The sequence below is a fragment of the Crocuta crocuta genome, unplaced genomic scaffold (assembly GCF_008692635.1).
Source record: "Crocuta crocuta isolate KB4526 unplaced genomic scaffold, BGI_CrCroc_1.0 scaffold884, whole genome shotgun sequence".
NCBI lineage: Eukaryota > Metazoa > Chordata > Mammalia > Carnivora > Hyaenidae > Crocuta > Crocuta crocuta.
Genome location: NW_027529549.1, coordinates 2,457,482 through 2,474,919, shown reverse-complemented (window position 1 = coordinate 2,474,919; position 17,438 = coordinate 2,457,482).

Genomic DNA, 17,438 nt, shown 5'->3' with positions numbered 1-17,438 from the left:
TTGTAGAAAGATCTTTATGGTTGGAGCATGGAAGACAGAAGGGAGAGGAGCTGTAGGAGAGGCAGAGAGACCATTAGGAAGCTGTTGAATTAGGTCTGTGGTGTGGGAAGGAGTAGAGTCAGGAAAGATTGGATAAACATCTCATAGACTAAAGCTGCATTTGAATTATACCTCTGTAAGGCAGAGAAATTTTGGTGCATTATTTCTGGGAGAAACATTTCCTTTCCTCACCTGAACTGCTTTAAAACCATCATTATTCTGGCTGATGAAGGTGAATGTAAGGAGGCTTTAATTGGCTTCCTGAGTGGACCAATTTTTATTATTAAGATGGTTGACAGGGGAGACCAGTGATAATAGATCCCATCTTACTAACTTCTGTCTCTGTCTCTCCTTCTGGTAGCCTCATTTGAAATAATAGCATGTAACTACAATATGTTCCATCATTCTAAAATAAAGTCAAAATGATTTTATTTTACTATGAAACTTAAAGCAATCAGGCATCATTAGTAATACCAAAAGGGACTATATTAAAGTTTGACATTAAAATGTTAACATCTGTTCTGGTCTCAGGCCTTACTCAACTTTCCAAACTTTTAGATGAGGAAGTATCAAACTTTAAGTGAAAGGACACTGAAAGAATAAAATAATTTTGTCTTCTTGGAAATTCTGGAAGAGAATGGGAGATAAATTCCATCTTCAGGGAGAGATAAAAAGAGAAGCATCAAAGAGGTTTTTCTGCACTGTATATATGAAGGGCCCCATTTAGGGCTGGTCTGTGCCACTTACGTTAATTTTGTTTTAGAGGAAAAAACTTTGCCCACCTAGTTCTTATGTTCCAGTTCCCAAACTGTAGCAATCAGAGTCCAATACAAAACAGATGGTTACTTGAATGGAATAATTTAGGAGGGTTGAATGAGGGGATTATTACAAAGGTTTGATAGGATTAAGGAAAACCAACAAGAGATGGGGAAGCACTTTGCTTAACAGTTCTTGGCACAAATATTAAGAAAGGAAAAGGGTCCACAACTTCTTTCAATCAAAACAACATCAGTTCTTCAATTTTAGTATTTGAATGGCTTCTTCCCTGGACAGAGTGTGTTGGAATTCATTAACTGATACTCAGGATATTTGAGACTAAACAATAAAGGTCTTCTAGGTACTGGAGTCTGTGAATTCATTTGGGTTAGTTAATATCTTGTTTTATCATTATTCTTTAGAAGCAACATCAGTCTTTACTTTGAGTGTTCACCTCTTAATCTTTTCCTAGCCAAGAGTTGAAGGAAGCACAGAGCTAATCTCTATTTTCCCCAGTAGAATGTAAGCTTCACCAAGGGCAAGGACCTTTGTCTTTCTTGTTTCCTGCTGTCTCCAGCTTCTAGCTCAAAATAGATACTCGATATAGATTTCTTTGTAGTAAATGAATGAAAAACTTATTTTGGAAAATAATGTGTTAAGAAATCAAGACACCTTTTGGAACCATAGAAGTTGAAATATTCCTATTTACCTTGCCCAAAATTTATGTTGAGTTGTTTATACTCTTTTTCAGAACTTAAGGAGATTTGTCCAGATAACATCCAGAGATAGAGTTTTTCTGAAATTGTCTCCAAAACTTTGGCCCTGACCCATATCAGAGATATGCTGGTGGATGTGCCATCTGGGAGGCATGGCTCCCAGGGGAGGAGAGCTGAGCCTTGTTCCCCATGTAAGAATGCCAGTGTGCCTGTTGGCTCCAGCCTGAGGGAGGTATCCTGGCTCAACAGCTGGATTACCCCTCTTTCTGGACCCTCACACTATCTTCCTTTTGTGCAGATTATATTTTAAAGTTCATTAAAGATAAAATTGTGTGTTTCACCTGAACTGATAGTTTAAAACCTTGATATTTGTTTTTAGTCTAGTCTATGATTAAAAAAAAAAAAAAAGAAGATTGAATTCAGATGGTTGGATTTGGTTACCAATTCATCAAATTACAGGTATTGATTGCAAGTTACTACACCTTAGCATCTGATACCCTTAAGATGTTTAAATAGGCACTATCTCATTTCTCTAGGGGGCTAGCATTCCATAGCAAATGCATTTTCTAGCTAGTTGCTTCTCAGATAGGCAGCATCAGAAAAATATTTAATGAGAGTCATTTACTTTTATTTTGACAATAACATAAAATGTGGTTGAAAGGTCTTTAAAGGAAAAATAATCCACTGATAATTCTCACACTAAGTTTTTTCTTACATCATATTTCTTTCTAAAATTTGTTCAACCACATAACTACTTTACATAATTAAAAATCATACTGTTATAAATTTTATTTATCTTTTCTTCTTAATATTATGTTATAAATATATTTTATGATCTTAATTTACTTACTTATTCCCCTGTGTTGGACAAGTAGCTTCTTACTTTTTTTTCAATTTTCATTTTACTTTTTTAATGTAATCTCTACCCCAAATGTGGGATTTGAACTTATAACTCCGAGTATAAAATAATATCTCTGTGTTACTTTACTTTTTATTTCTTTAAATAGCAATGAGAGGGGTGCCTGGGTGGCTCAGTTGGTTAAGCATCCAACTCTTCATCTGGGCTCAGGTCATGATCTTGTGAGTCATGAGTTCAAGCCCCACATCAGGCTATACTCTGGCACTGCAGAGCTTGCTTGAGATTCTCTCTCTCTCTCTCTCTCTCTCTGTCTCTCTCTCTCTCTCTCTCTCTCTGCCTCTCCCCTGCTTGTGCTCTCTCTTTCTCAACATAAACAAATAAACTTAAAAAAATTTAAAAAAATAGCAGTGAGAGTCACTTTCCCCATACATTGGAATACTTCATTTGTATTTCAATGGGGGATAGTTTTGGAATGAAAAAATACTACCTTCTTTTTAAAATGCTGTCATTATAGTTGGATGTTTTGAATGTTACAGTTACACAATGGGAGGATTGCAGCTGTACTTATTGCTGGACCCATCTGTGGCCACAGATCCTGTTTGAAGACTCCTTTGGACTTCTTAAGAACTGACCTGACCGAGAAGTACCCTCTAGGTAGGACATTTCACCAGGAATGGTCACTTAATCCTGAGTTTCTTGAAGCAAAAATACATAATCTTCATGTTTATAGAGAGTCATATTGTGGAATGAAATGAAATGGAATGATCTAGGCTGTGCTGGCCTTGACTAAGTTTAGAAAAATATATTTGGGTTAATTGTGAGCTCATTTGAACACCCAGTCTTCGCTCATTTACCTTAAGGAATTGATATCAAGTTCCCACTGTAATAGTATAAGAACTACTTTTAACTCTATTGGAGATCTTCCTACAACATTCTGCTTCTTTCTCATAAACTCTAGTTTGGTGAAGACTAGTATTAACACCTAAAGTGTAACTAATTCGCCTTATGAATTACAAAATGCTTTTCTCTTAGCTACACACAAATTTCCAGCATATTCACTTCCCAGAAATCTAGACTTATATATCCAGCTACCTACCTAGTATTTTGACTTGATTTTTTAATGGACATTTTAAATTTCACATGTCAAGAATTGGTTTGAGGTTTTCCTATTTCAGTAAATGACAATTCCAGCCATCTGTGCTCAGCATGAAAACCTTGGAGTCATATGTTACTCTTTCCCTCACACACCATATCCAATCTGATACATATTATATACTCTCTGCTTTTCCTTCAGAATAGAACCAGAATCTGACCACTTATCATTACCCTGCTACTACCCTAGGCCAATTGCAATTATTTTTCACCTAGGATAGACCCAAGGAATCTGTTTCCATTCTTTCCTTTTTCTTAAAAAAGTAGTTTATTGTCAAGTTGGTTTCCATATAACACCCAGTGCTCATCCCTACAAGTGCCCTCCTCCATGCCCATCACCCCCTTCCCCTCACCCCCCCCCCCATCAGCCCTCAGTTTGTTGTCAGCATTCAAGAGTCTCTCATGCTTTGCCTCCCTCCCTCTCCCCAACTATTTTTCCCCTTCTCCTCCATGGTCCTCTGTTAAATTCCTCCTAATCCTCCTATACATGCAAACATATGGTATCTGTCCTTCTCTGCCTGACTTATTTCACTCAGCCTCAAGGTCCATCCATGTTGTTACACATGGCCAGATTTCATTCTTTCTCACTGCCACGTAGTATTCCATTGTATAAACCACATCTTCTTGATCCATTTTTCAGTTGATTGACGCTTAGGCTCTTTCCATGTTGTGGCTATTGTTGAGAGTGCTGCTCTGAATATTGGGGTACATGTGCCCCTGTGCATCAGCACTCCTGTATCCCTTGGGTAAATTCCTAGCAGTGCTATTGCTGGGCCATAGGAGAGTTCTATTTTTAATTTTTTGAGGAACCTCCACACTGTCTTCCAGAGGGGCTGCACCAGTTTACATTCCCACCAACAGTGTAGGAGGGTGCCCGTTTCTCCACATCCTCACCAGCATCTGTAGTTTCCCGAAATCTCCCAACAAATAAGAGCCCTGAGCCAGATGGCTTCCCTGGGGAATTCTGCCAGACATTTAAAACATAATTAATACTCATTCTTCTCAAGCTATTCCAAAAAATAGAAATCAAAGGAAAACTTCCGGACTCATTTTATGAAGCCAGCATCACTGTGATTCCCAAGCCAGACAGAGACCCAGCAAAAAAAGAGAACTACGGACCAATATCCTTGATGAATACAGATGCAAAAATCCTCAACGAGATACTTGCAAATCAAATTCAACAGCACATAAAAAGAATTATACACCATGATCAAGTGGGATTCGTTCCTGGGTTACAGGGCTGGTTCAATATTCGCAAATCAATCAATGTGATATATCACATTAACAAAAGAAAAGATAAAAACCATAGTTTCCACTCTTTTCTTAATTTTATTTTATTTTATTTTTTATCATAAGTATACTCTTTAATTCCCAATCACTTATTTCACTCATCCCCCCACCTGCCTCCCCTTTAGTAACCATATATTTGTTCTCCATAGTTAAGAGTCTGTTTCTTGGTTTGTCTTTCTTTCTTTCCTTTGTTGTTTTGTTTCTTAAATTCCACATATGAATGAGATCATATGGTATTTGTCTTTCTCTGACTGACTTATTTTGCTTAGCATTATACTCTTTAGCTCTATCCATGTTGTCGTGAATGGCAAAATTTCATTCTTTTTATAGTTAAATAATATTCCATTGTATATATACATGCCACATCTTCTTTCCATTTATCTATTGATGGATACTTGGGCTGCTTCCATAATTTGGCTATTGTAAATAATGCTGCTATAAACATAGGGGTGCATGTATTCCTTTGGATTAGTGTTTTTGTATTTTTGAGGTAAATACCCAGTAGTATAATTTCTAGATCATAAGGTACTTCTATTTTTAATTTTTTGAGGAAGTTCCATACTGTTTTCCACAGTGGCCATACCAGTTTGCATTCCCACCAACAGTGCACGAGGGTCTCCCCTTTCTCTACATCCTTGAAAACACCTGTTGTTCCTTGTGTTGTTGATTTTCACCATTCTGACAGATGTGAGGTGGTATCTCATTGTAGTTTTGATTTACGTTTCCTTGATGATGAGTGATATTGAGCATCTTTTCATGTGTCTGTTGGCCATCTGGATGTCTTCTTTGGAGAAATGTCTGTTCATGTCTTCTGCCCATATACTAATTGGATTATTTGTTTTTTGGGTATTGAGTTGTAGAAGTTCTTTATATATTTTGGATACTAACCCTTTATCTCATATGTCATTTGCAAATATCTTCCCCCATTCTGTAGGTTGCCTTTTAGTTTTACTGATCTTTGTTTTCATCCTTGAAGGTCCCCAATTCTATTCTCAATACAGCAGCCAAAGTCATCCTTCTGAAGCCTAAATTACATAATGCCACTCTTTGCTCAAAATACTTCACCAGCTTTCTACTTCACTCTGATTTAAAGCAAAAATCCTTACAGTGAAGAGAGACATCTGTCTCTCTCCTATCTCTTAGACAATATATGTTGCTTCTTTCCTCAGGGCTTACACTTCCCTAACCATTTCGGGCCCTCCCTGTGGTTCTGTGAACATTCCAAGGATGATTCTTTCCTAAGACTTTTTACTCTTGCCTTTTCCTTTGCCTTCCTTTAGCTGTTCTCCCAGATATCCTTCTTTATTTCTTTATTACCATTATCTTCATTACCATTCTTGGCGTGTCTATGTTCCTTACCCTACTTTATTTTTAACCCTGACATTTATCACCATTTGATGCATTATATATTTCCTTGTCTCCTTCACAGATTGTCAATTCCATGTGGACAGGGACTTTGTTTTGTTCATTACTATATCTTCAATTCCTAAGTCTGGTATACAGCATATTCTCAGTAAATACTTGATGAAAGAAAGAGTGAACAAATACATTGAAATTCTTCAGTAAAATATTATTTTCTGGCACTTTTTGTTCTTCTGATGCAAGCCCATGGAAATTGCCTGGTTGGCCTCATAAACTGATAAAAAGAAAGTCATAGGTCAGTTAAATCTCTGTTCAGAAGATGGATTACATTACTTATATCTGCATAGGGCTTGATTTGCAGATATTTAAAGTGGTCACTCAGAGAGGTCACCTTCCTCTCTTACTTTCTTCTTTTTTTAAAGAGCAAGAGAGAGAGCATGTACCTGCACACGTGTGAGTGGGGGAGGGGCAGAGAGAGATGAAAAGAGAAAATCTGTCAGCACAGCAGCACAGAGCCCTACATAGCGCTTGATGTCACAAACCGTGAGATCATGACCTGAGCCCAAATCAAAAGTCATACTCTTAATCGACTGAGCCATCCAGGCACCCTACCCTCTTTATTGTCTTAAATTCTGAGAATTTCCTTGTGACTAAAGGAAGTTAAAACTTTTTTCTTATTTGTTGAGTAAATTATTATAATAAAGTCATGGAATTAGCATTGAAGAAATTGTTAACTGAGTATATTCTAAGGTGTCTGCCCACACAGTGACTATGATAAAATCATTGAAGGAGTATTGGAAAAACAGCTAAAAGTCCTCGAGATAAAATATGATTGGAAAGGATACATATCTGATTTGAGTGAGAGAGTGAATGAATTGTCAACTGATTTATTGAAGGCTGCTTCTTTCATCTGAGAAATGTCTATGATGTGTTAAACCCCACAGTGATAACCAAGGATTCTTCTTTTCTTCCGTACCTCACCCATCATTTTCCACACTTTGTTCTCCAAAATAATATTCTCTCCTTTGCCCCCAACCTTTTTTTTCTGCTCTTCACCCTGTCTGAATACTCATGCTCTCCTCTCTATCTTACTCCTACTCATTCTTCAGTTTAGACATCATTTCCTATTCACATAGGAGGAGTCCTGAACCCCTTCTGTTTGGGTAGAGCTATGACTGGATTTAGCTAATGTGTTGTGAAGAGAGGTCATATGTATCACTTCCAAGCTGTATCACTTTGTAGGTAGTTCAAGACCATCCTGAGCTACATTCCCTCTGTTATTGCTGATTGCTCCATTAGCTTGGATCCCCTGCCAGCCTACTTTGGACTCGTAGCATGAATGAGAAACAAATCCTTGTTGTCTTAAGCCATTGAAAACATTTTCTTTCCATAGCATAATCTGACCTACCCTGACTGATTCAGTCACAGGGCTATACATTTCTCCTATGTCCCCCCATAGCGTTGTGGAATTTTCCCACTCTTTATAGTTACTACCTCTCTTCTAACTGGGGTATGGGTTATGGCTATCATGTTTATCATTGTATGCCCAGTACTCAGGACAAAATGTACTCAGTAAGTATTTGTTGAGTTGACTTTCATATTTTTATGAAAAAGTAGCAATGCTGTGAAATTTATAGATGATACAAAGTCTCCCTTTGATCCTTGATTTGAACTAGATCTTCAGCCATCCAGTTAACCAAAATCAAATTGGCCTTAGTAAAATTCTCCTTCTTTCCTCTCCATGAAACTTCTACCTTAAAGAAGGGATAGGAAGTCCCAAGATAGATGGAAAAACCCAGAAGGGAAGATTGAAATCTACTACTATTCTGAAAGTAGTAAAGGACCACAAATGGGCTCCAGAAGTGATGGGCAGAGCATGGACTTTGCAGAGCATGGACTTTGCAGACTGTAGGAAGTCTGCATTACATGTCAAAATCTCAGCATCTAAGAAGTAGAAAAGGTAAAAACAAAGTAGAGAAACCAGCTGCAAGATCATCTGAGGAAAAGTTTTGCTAACAACATTGAGAATGCTTGGGAATGAGATGGTTAATTTTATGAAACTTGATTTATAAAACCAGAGATGACAAATGGCAGGATTGGAACAGGTTAATTACCAAACATGTGTCCTTCCTGCCTGCCTTCCTTTTTTCCTTCTGTCAACAAATATTTACTGAAGAGACATTGTGGTGAACACTATGTAGGAAGAAAGGAAATAATTCACAATTTAATAAAGGAGACAGACAAACAGGAAAAATCAAAACAGTTTTATAAAAGCAACTAAGTGGGACTACAGAAAGTGAAATCGCATAGGAAGGGTCTTCAACCCAGCCCAGAGGAGCTATCTTTCCCTGAGTGTTCTCTGTTGTAGATAACTTTCATCCTAATGAAATTTAGGATGGAAAATCAGCATGTTGGAACCAGAAAAGTGTGATAAATCTCCCCTCCCTCACTCCTCTGCAACCCCACTGACATGACTCCTAACACGTCAACCTCTTTTCCTTTGTACTTAATGTTCCCTCTGTTTAAAATGATCACTTTTTTGGCCTCCCGTGGGCTACTTCCTTCTTATCCAGAAGGATCCTGGCTCTGTTCCATTACCCCTTCCCCAAAGAAGTGCTTTCCAACAGCCCTGTTTAGAACATCCATGCACACTAAAATATCTTCTTGCCCTTCTTTTTCTTCCTGTTTTTTCCCTTATCATAAGCACTTATAATTTTGCTTATTTATTAATTATCCCCCAGACTTGAGTTGAAAGTTCATGAGAACAGGATACATGTCAATTTTGTTCCCTGTCGCATCTCCAGTGCCTGGAATAAGACCTCAGACATGAAATGCTCTCAATAAACAGCTACTCGCTGACCAATGAATGAAGGAAAGGAGGAAAAAATTAACCAAAGAATAGATCCAAGTAGACCAGAAACAGAGGTCTATCTGGTTAGATGAGCATGGACCAAGTTCATCAAGGTCAGGTAAAGCAGACAGGTAGCTCAGGTCTGCGCAGGAAAATCCTACACTCTGGAAGGGCCAGTAGTAGGGGTTAAGAGTCCAGGCAAAGATGAGAGGGATCAAAGATTGGGAAAGCAGGCACAATAAGTGGTCAGGATCTAGCCAGGGTGCTGAATGAATTATGGGTTCAGGAGAGAAGCAAGAATGCATTAACCAGAACAAAAGTCTTCTGCCCAAGACCTGAGTTCATCAAAAGCATGCAGGTGTAGTCTGGCCAGAGCCCTGGGTGGAAAGCTTGATGAGCCTGTAACAAAATCTTTTGAGCATGCAGTCACATTCACCCTCCACATCCTTGGGCTCTCAGGCAAAAACACCAACAGCCTCAGCTTGGCCAACTGTGGCTTTTTATTGTACCAGAATTCTAAGAAAGGACAACACTATGACTTATGTCTGAGTTTATGAAAAACAGATTTTTGCAGGAATACAAATCTTAGATTTAATGCTGGCTCTACCACTTACTAGCTGGATAACTTAAAGAAGTTTACTTAACCTCTATGGTCTTAGTTTGTTCATTTGTAACAGAGAAGTACTAACGACCCTCTCTCAGTTTTTGTAAGCCTAAAACAGAGTGATCTAACCCATTTAGCATAGTGCTGAACCTGTGGTAAACACAAAACAAATGGCTACTGTATAAAAGGATGAAAGTATACTTACATAAGGGAATGTGGTTCTGTACTTGTTTATAGCAGTAGATGCATATACTTTGGAGAATAGCTCCAAAGATGGCTTCCACTGAGTTGATCATGCAGTATTTTCACTCTTGTAAAGTCCCTCCCTGAATATGGCTGGCCCTATGACTTTAACCAGTAGGATGCAGCAGAAGTGACACTGCCAGTTATGAGCCTAAGCTTTAAGGACAGCCTCTACTTTTGGAACCCCTGGATCATCACATAGTAAGTCCAGCTACTCAGTTAAAGAAATTTCATGGAGACTCTATGTAGAAAAAAAGGAGCCCTTGAGACTATATGGAGAGATAGGCCTGCCTGCCTTGGGGTCTCCATCTGAGCCCTGTCTTTCAGCTCTTCCTGCCATGGCACCAGACATGAGGGGAGTCATCTTGGATATTCCAGATGACTTCAGTCCAGCCACCATTTGATTACAGCTGCATGAGTGATCCCAAGTGAGACAGCAGATGAACTACTTTGTTGAGTCCAGTAGACCCACAAAAATGTGAGAAATAACTACACATCCATTATGTTAAGCCACTAGGTTTTAGAGTGGTCTGTTTTGTTTCCTTGCAATAGATAACTAAAACACTGAGGTGCCTGAGATTTAGTTATCAGGAGCTGGATTTTTTCTTGGCTCCTTGCAGGATCTAGTGTAAAGGCAAGGTGCTACATGCAAGCACTTTCCAATGTTGGATCAACATTTGTCAACTGCATTAGCAGGTCTAATTCACTGAACCCCTCCATCTGGTCTCTAAACTCATACTTGGAATTATCTGAGCCAGTTGCGTCTTCAGGGTCAATAGGTAGCAGCTCAACAAAATGGGTTTCAGCTGGAGTTTGCTGCTCCTGTTCTTAGCCTAAAAAGTATCGCTGTGATCCTCTCCTGAGTTTACCAGCCCTGGGATGTGAGAAGCAGGAGAGAGATTAAGGGATGTCACAGACTGCTCCAGATGTCTAGCAACTGGTCAGTAAACTCGAGACCAAGGGACCTTGTTGAGATAAAAACCAAGTTGTAAACTAGGACCGTCTGGCTCGTATTGGATTTCAGCCTTCAGACAGTAGGGCGAGTGTTATTGGTGTTGAGCCCTTTCTGAATGGCTTCAGGAGCTTATGTTTCTGAAAAGATAGCTATTATATTCATTGGGCAGCAATTAGGCTAAAAGTGCCAGGGAAGCAGATGCCCATAGTTTGCTCCTGTTGGATTAGGTTTTATTTCTTTAGACATCAGAAGGTTGCTCAGAGAAAGGGTAGAGGAATGGTAGTGCCTGCAGCAGAGGCTGGGAGGAACGCTGGAAGGCTCTCCTGTCCATAGATGTCCCCTCTCGGCCCAGCACTTTCCACACAGTAGTTATCAGCCAATGAGACAAAGTACTCAGCTGGCTAAGTACAGACAGCCTGTGACAGGCAAGATCAACAAATGGCTGGATCTTAAGTTCTAAAGGGTCAAACTCTGAAAGGAACAAAGTTACTTTCAATAATTGTGAGTGGGACAGAGAACCACTAAACTATAATTTTATGGTTTTAAAAGTTTGTTCTAACATCAAACATCATCTGTTCAAGTCTTACTTCTGTCTGTCACATACCAGCTGTGTGGCCTTGGGTGAGTTACTTAACCTCTCTGAGTCTCTATTTTCTCATGTCTCCAATGGTAGTAATAACAATACCAATTTCATGGAATCACTACTGAGAGAGTTAAATGGCATAACCCATGCTAAGCACTAGCACAGAGCTTGCAAAAAATAGGTGCTCATTAATTAGTAATTTTCTTAGCACCAGTACCATCTTCCCTCTCTCTGACATCTCCTGGAAAAAATCCTAGTCATCCTTCCAAACCCAGGAACCCATCCCTGACCTCCACTGCCCTGGAAAGAATTCACTATTCCCTCTTCCATGCCTTGGATTTATCTCTGTTACTGTACTTCTCACCCTGTATTATAATGGTTTCATGGTTGCACTTACCTTCTGCTGGGGATTGTTCTAAACACTTCACACGTATTAAGTCACCTAATCCTTGTAAAAATAATACATACATCAGACTAATATCATATCTCCCCCATACAGATGAAACCAAGGCACAGAGAGGTTCAGAAACATGCACAAGGTCACACAGTAAAGGCTGGAGCAGGATTCCACCCAGCATCCCTGATTCCAAAGGCCACATGGTATTTTGCCTCTATTTCTTCACATTTCTTTCCATCCATCTTCCCTATTAGAATAAGGGCAGGGATGGCCTTCCTCATCTTTATGTTGGCAGTGTGTAATGCAGCACCTGCCACAGGAATAGCACTGTGTGTTTGGTGAATTTAATGGCATTCAATCTGAATTGAGGCCCATCTCCCACCAGTCTCAAGACCTTCTTTCAATACAGGCAGGATCTTGGAATTTGAATGATACGTTAATGTTGATTTTCCCCAAAAGTGATCCTTGATATGTTGTCCTAACCCTAGGTCTTTTATTTAATGTATATTTATTTATTTTGAGAGAGAACACATGTGTGTACCCACAAGTAGGAGGAGGAGCAGAGAGAGAGGAGAGAGAGAATCTCAAGCAGGCTGCACACTATTGGCACAGAGTCTAGTGTGGGATTTGATGTCATGAATTGATACCATGACCTGAGCCAAAATCAAGGGTCGGATGCTTAACCAACTAAGCCACCAGGTGCCCCTAACCCCAGATCTTGACAGGAGGGAAGAGTATGAGTCCTCTCAATATGTAAATTAAAATGTGAAAACTGGATGAATCCATTACTTCAGGAGCTCCATGGAGGTCTGTTCTGGTGCAGTTAATGCAGTGATGGATGTAAAGGCCCTGCATGCAAGAAGGAGGTGATCAGTAAACACAGGTCTTCCTTGCCTGCAGACCCTCTATTTCCCAGAGCGCACAGGGGGAGCTGTTTGCTTTGCACACATAGGTAGAGCCTTGTGGTCTCAGCACAGGGGCTCTGGAAGTGTGAGTTAGACAGACAGATGGTCTGGTTATGTTCCCGAATCTGACACTTTCAATCTAGGTAACTTTGGGAGAGTTCACTGAGAATGTGATAGGTCTCATGAGTGGGGGAGTTTTAAGTCTAGTGGGTCACTGAGCTTGTTTACAGATGGGTAATAATACCTATTTATTAAGGCCATTGTGAAGACTGAGTGATATGTCTAAAACATTTGAATGTAGTGCCCTCTATGTGCTTGTTATCAATGATGCAAAGAACATCTGACCGGGGGTCAGCTGACCTGGGTCCCACTGGAGCCTGAGTTGCAAAATCAAGTGCATGTCACATAACCTTCCTGTGCCTCAGTTTTCTCAACTGCAAAATTGAGATGGTTATTGCTAACATTTTCCTTATAGAATGGCTATGATGATTAAGAGGTGTGTGTGTGTGTGTGTGTGTGTGTGTGTGTGTGTGTATGTGTAAAAGTCAGGGTGCTATGCAAATAACAAAGCTAAAATTATTGACTGCTTCAAACATTCCAACAGACTGTTCAAGAGCCTGGTTCCCACTTTGAGCAGGTGCATCTCTGCATTTGTAGCATCTTCCTGGCTGGAGTTCAAATTAATAGGCTGACAAACCCTGACGTCTGGAAGTAGCTGAGGCCTTTTAAAAAACCCAGATGCTGAATGAATGAAGCCCACAAAGGCTTCTAACAAGAGAAGTCTCCATTACTCAAATTCCAGAATTCTCCCTCATCCAGGTACAGATGGGATGAGGGGAGAAGAAAGATGCTTAAAGGGATCTTAGCAGTCGCTGGGCTTCACACATGCACAAGTGGAGGCCTGGGGGATTGGGGACATCTGCCCAAGTTTGACCAGCAAATTAGAGGAAGGGCTGGGAACAATTTCTCTATACTATGTACCCTCCTAGAGCCAGCACCTTTTCTTTTAACTTAAAAAAGTTGTTTTTAATTTTTTGTATATTTTAATGTTTTTTAAATTTATTTTTGAGAGAGAGAGATAAAGAACAAGAAGAGGAAGGGCAGAAAGAGGGAGACACAGAATCCAAAGCAGGCTTCAGGCTCTGAGGTGTCAGCACTGAGCCTGATACAGGGTTTGAACCCACAAACCATGAGATCATAACCTGAAGGGAAGTCCAATGCTTAATCAACTGAGCCATCCAGGCACCCCAAAACTTTTTTAATAATTAAAAATTTATTTTTACTTTAACACTAGTTTCAAGTGTACAATATAGTGACTCAACACTTCCATACAACACCCAGTGCTCATAACAACAGGTTCCCTCTTTAATCTCCCTCACCTATTTCACCCATCCCCCACCCACCTCCCCTGTGNTTAGAGAGGAAATTAAAAAATATATGGAAACAAATGAAAATGAAAACACAACAATTCAAAATCTATGGGATGCGGCAAAGGCAGTGCTAAGAGGAAAGTACATTGCTCTACAGGCCTATTTCTTTTGTGTCTTAAATATCACATATGAGTGGAATGACCGGATGGCTCACTTGGTTAAGTGTCTGACTCTTGATATTGTCTCAGGTCAGAATTTCATGGTTCATGAGATCAAGCCCTACATTGGGCTCTGTGCTGACAGTGCAGAGCCTGCTTGGGATTCTCTCTTTCTCTGTGCCTCTCCCACTTGAATGCATACATTCTCTCTCTCAAAATAAATAAACATTTTTAAAAATCCACATGAGTGAAATCATATGGCATGTCTTTCTCTGACTGACTTATTTTGCTTAGCATAATACTTTCTAGCTCCAGCCACATCAGTGTAAATAGCAAGATTTCATATATATATATATATATACATATATATATATGTATGTTTTCCATTGTATGTATATATGTTTGTGTGTGCATTTGTATATACATACACACATACCACATCTTCCTTTAACATCAGTCATTGGACATTTGGACTCTTTCCATAGTTTGGCTATTGGTGATATTGCTGCTATAAACACTGGGGTGTATGTACCCCTTTGAATCAATATTTCTGTATCCTTTGGGTAAATACATAGTAATGCAATTGCTGGGTTGTATGGTAGTTCTATTTTTAACTTATTGAGGAACCTCCGTACTGTTTTCCAGAGTGGCTGCAACAGTTTGCATTCCCACCAACAGTACAAAAGAGTTCCCTTCTCCTCATCTTTGCCAACACCTGTTTGTTTCCTGTGTTGTTGGTTTTAGCCATTCTAATGGGTGTGAGGTGATAACTCACTGTGGTTTTGATTTGCATTTCCCTGGTGATCAGTGATGTTGAGCATCTTTTCATGTGTCTGTGAGCCAGCACCTTTTTTTCCTTTTTTTTTAAAGAAAGGACTGGTGTGGGATGCAGGGATGGGAGACAGTGGCTGCATCAGAACTGCGAAATACCTCAGGGGTATGGTGACAGGCATTATCTGAAACAAAAGAGGAAATGTGGACCTCCATAGATAAATAGAAAACTTAGATCTGGAGGAAGAAATTGCAAAACTACCTAAGGCAGCTGAAAAAGATATGATAATTATTATTATAGTTAATAATCATATGACTTTCCTATATGCCAGGCACATTTTTAAGTGTTGTAACCCGATTAATATTCATAATGATCCTCTGAAAATAGATACAACTATCATTCTCATTTTACAGATGAGTAAACTGAGGCACAGAGTGACTAAGTGACTTGCCCAATTTCCTATAGTGGTGATAGAATCAGGATTTAAACTTTGGGGATATCTTTGGAGTTGTGCTTCTGCCCCTACTGCTACCCAAGACAAAGGTAAACAGTATAGAGTTTGGCATCAGACTTATCAGATCTAGCAGCCTCCCATAACTTCACCAAAAAGGGGGAAAATTATAGCTTTCTTACAAACTTTTTTTTAAAAGAGATAAGAAATGTGGTATACTGGGGCGCCTGGGTGGCTCAGTTGATTAGGCTTCCAACTTAGGCTCAGGTCATGATCTCACGATTTGAGGGTTCGAGTCCCGCGTCAGGCTCTGTGCTGACAGCTAGCTCAGAGTCTGGAGACTGTTTCAGATTCTGTATCTCCCTCTCTCTCTGGCCCTCCCCTGCTCACGCTGTCTCTCTCTCGCTCTCTCAGAAATAAATAAAACATAAAAAAAAAAAAGAAATGTGGTATACTTTGCACTGAGCTTGGTGGATGGCAATTTAGAAATAACTAATAATTCCTGCCCTGTTCTTTGCATGTTTCTTTCTCATTGTTGAGACCAGGATTTTGTGGAGGAAAATGGAGAGGTAACATTTTCCACTAGGCACTAGATTTATTCTGCATCAACTTATTTTCCAAATAGAGAAAATAATGGCCTAAATATTCCCCATCCATTTCTCCTTGTGAAATTTTTGGAAACATTGTTGGGACAGTGAATTTTCTATTCCAGTTTTCTTTTTGAGAACTGAGTACTTTGATTATAATACAAAATTTAGCTGCTACTCAAAACACAACTTGTATCTCAGTGGTTCTCAGTGGAGTCACTTGCACACTGTGAAGAGCATGTGGGAAATTTGTGGGGATATTTTGGTTGTCAAATTACTGGGGGATGGCTTTCAGTGGGTGGGGACCAGGGATTCTAAATGTCTTGCATTTATGTGGACTAACCTGCATATGAAGAATTGTTCCCTGTGTCCTGCATGATTTTTTAATGTCCAAGTATGTTTTCATGTAGGTAAATCAAACAATCTGTTTATAATTATTTGAGCTTAAAATCGAATTGAATATTACATATAAACACAAACTATGGACTAAATTTTCCAGCAAAGCAACTATCATGTAAATAGAGAAGACTGTCCTTTATCCTGTGTAGAACTCTACCAGGCAGTTGACCCTTTGAGAAAAAATCACATCATTGATGGCGACACCAACCCAGGGTATTTGAGTTAGCAACACAACACCTCCTTATCATTCTTCATCTGTAGCTGTCACATTCCTAGTGATTCTATGCATAAAAGCAAGTGTCTTCTTCAGTGGATGTTCTAGTGTAGTTGTAGCTAAACATTTACATGTTGCCACAGGTGTTAATTTAAAATGTTTTCCTTTTATTTCTATAATATTACAGTTAAGGTATCATTGATCTTTTAAAAAATGTATATACAAAACATAGGTAGGTTTCATCATCTATGAATTTCATTTTAGGATGATAAAAGGAATATTACAAAATGTTTGTAGAAGGAAGTAATTCTATTTGACAGAGTTGGAACACCCTAATGTAGTAAAGCTACTTGTGGAATCTTATATTCTACAGTAAAGCACTATTATTTCAGGCTATGCCTATTAAAAATTGTAATTATTTGTCTTGGCTGAAATTTACTACTAATTACTAACAAAAGGAATTGAATGGTGAATTGAATGGTATAGCATTTCCTTCAACGAGTTTCATAGAACTCTAGTTCTAAGTGAATTGATAGCTATATATAAGGGGGGAAATCCATAGTAAAATTACTTTGGGAAATGTTTGGGTGAATAAGCTAAACAGGTTTCTTTACTGCAGACTTTTTAGAACCTTCTATATGCTATTGTGCAGTGTGTATCACCAAGAAGAAAATTAGTATGTTGTGTTCATTCAACCATGGAACATATGTAATTGTAGAATCTTCTTTAAGAAACAAACTTTCTAAATGACATTTTTATTTTAGTGTAATGGCTT